This window comes from Macaca nemestrina, chromosome 1, assembly GCF_043159975.1.
Source record: "Macaca nemestrina isolate mMacNem1 chromosome 1, mMacNem.hap1, whole genome shotgun sequence".
NCBI lineage: Eukaryota > Metazoa > Chordata > Mammalia > Primates > Cercopithecidae > Macaca > Macaca nemestrina.
Genome location: NC_092125.1, coordinates 104,087,186 through 104,089,807, shown reverse-complemented (window position 1 = coordinate 104,089,807; position 2,622 = coordinate 104,087,186).

Here is a 2,622-nt window from a genome sequence, read left to right as displayed (position 1 = left end):
TCTTCGGTGGGGTGCGGTGGCTCACGCCTGTAATCCCAGCACTTTGGGAGGCTGAGGTGGGCAGATCACGAGGTCAGGAGATTGAGACCATCCTGGCTAACACGGTGAAACTCTGTCTCTACTGCAAAAAAAACAAAAACAAAAACAAAATTAGCCGGGCGTGGTGGCAGACGCCTGTGGTCCCAGCTACTTGGGAGGCTGAGGTGGGAGAATGGCATAAATCCAGGAGACAGAGCTTGCAGTGAGCCAAGATCGCGCCACTGCACTCCAGCTTGGACGACAGAGTAAGACTGTCTCAAAACAAAACAAAACAACAAAACAAAACAAAACAAACAAAAAACCCCAGCATTCTTCTTTTAGGAAAAGACATAAGCCACCTTTTTCAGCAGCTAGGAAATCCAATCTCTTATTATTTTGTAAAACGACCGTTGCCAAGGTGTCTATCTGATTTTATAAAGTGACAATACTTTGGGCAATGTCTTCCAAGCTCTCTGAAAGATCATTGGACAACGTTGGTAATAGGATAGGGATGTTGCAAGCCTACTAACTCCTGTTCCTACTCCTGTGGTTATTCCTAGTCCTACCAAAAGGGGTATGAGTTTGAAGGCTCATTTGTGCCTGGCGGGTGCAGTTAAAGGAATGAGAGACTGGTTATTGAGGGCTATATTGATTTCAGGGGCTAAATAAAGAAGTGTATAGGTTCCAGTCCATTTAATTGGCAAACATAACTAGGAATTAGTTCCACACAGGAAAAAGACTCTGTGTTTTTCAAGACAAAAATCATTCTCTATGGTGAACATATGGGTTAGCTTTTTGTTTTTGCTTTCCCCAGTGGTTAAGGTCCCTGCTAAGGTGGCTCCAGCTAAAGGCTGGAAAGGACCTTGGGAAGTATCCTGAGTTGTCCCAGCAGTTAAATTTTCCCGGTGAAGGTAGTTATGCTTAGTGTCCACCAGCAATCACCCAGAGGTATTTTCATACTGGAGAACCAAAAGGCAACTAGCTGTCTTAGGATTACTACCGGCTTCCCAAGTGAAAATGTGAACACAGCTAGTGGGCCTACCTTGACAGTACTTAGACTATGTGTCCTTTAAAGTAGCCTTAATTAGGAATAGTTTCATGAAAACCATACAGGTTTTCTAAATGATGCAGCCTAGGTAACTGCATAGCTTACATATCATGTGAGAGGTTAATCCCTAGGGTGTAGTTACTTTGATGACTCAAGGTACCCAGGGTCTGACTAGAATTTTTTTTTTTAATACAAAGTGGCACCTGGGATTTTAGTTATTTGTGTGTTATTGGGCCCCAAATGGGTTTTTGGGGGGATGCAGCTCCAGAAAGGTTACTTTGGTAGGACTGTAGAAGGCTTACTGCTCATCCTGACATTGTAACTTTTGTCATTTATGTAATTTTGAAGTCACAGAAGTCATGCAGGTTCATTAATTTGAAGGGAGTCCCTCCCTTGTAGTTGAGGTGGTAGGACATTTTTTCAAGGGCCCAAGATAAGCCTGGGATTGCGACGGCAGTGTATTTTGGTGATGGTGGAGATAAACAAAGCTAAAAGTCCTTTGCCAGAGCTGGACTGGTGGTATTTAACAGTCTTTGGGTTAAATTTCAAAGTTCTTAATAAATACCCAGAATCCATTAATTGCCAGAGAGGTGAAATAAAGCCCTGCTGTAAAATTAAGCTGATTCCCAGTATGCCTGGTCCCAGTATACACAGCCCAGGGCTAACCATTATGGGACTAAAAATACTTACCTGTTATTTTGTTCTTTTGAATAGGAACCTCAGGGGGTGTATACCTATCCTCTCAGGAATAATGTTACAAAAATGAATTAAAACATTTTGCTTAATTATTCTTCCAAATGGAAGAAGGCAATTGTAAAAATATAAAAATTGTTACTATTATCAAATCTACAGTAACTATGCAGCATAGACACCAAGGAAAGTTGGTAGGCATTCACTTATCTTTTGACTGTCTTTAAAACAGGTACTTCAGGTCTTCCACAGGTTCATAGGTATAGTGGCTGATGGAAGCTTCAGGTTATAGGTCTGGGGCTTCAGGTATTGCAGGCTTGACCCTAGAAAGATGTATCCAACTTCCTAGTACTTTGACTACAGAAGGCATGGCCAACACCACTGAAAAAGTTCCTTCCATTTGGGTTGTCGTTGTTGAGCAGGTGACCACTCTTTCCATGTTTTAACAAATACTTTTATCTCCTGGCCTGATCTTGGGTTGCTGGTGAGTTCCTAATGCAGAGAACCTTTTAGTTCCAAACTTTTGAAATGCCTGATGAAATTGTCTCAGGTTAATTATGTATTTTACTAAACTGGCTATTTCTGGAGCAGTAATTAGATCATCCATTAAAAATGGCCTTCCTAGTCAGGCACAGTGGCTCATTCTTATAATCCCAACACTTTGGGAGGCCCAGGTGGGTGGATCACTTGAGGTCAGGAGTTCAAGACCAACCTAGCCAACATAGTGAAACCCCATCTCTACTAAAAATACAAAAATTAGCCGGGTGTGGTGGCTTACACCTGTAATCCCAGCTACTTGGGAGGCTGAGGCAGGAGAATTACTTGAACCTGGGAGGTGGAGGTTGCAGTGAGCCAAGATTGTGCCA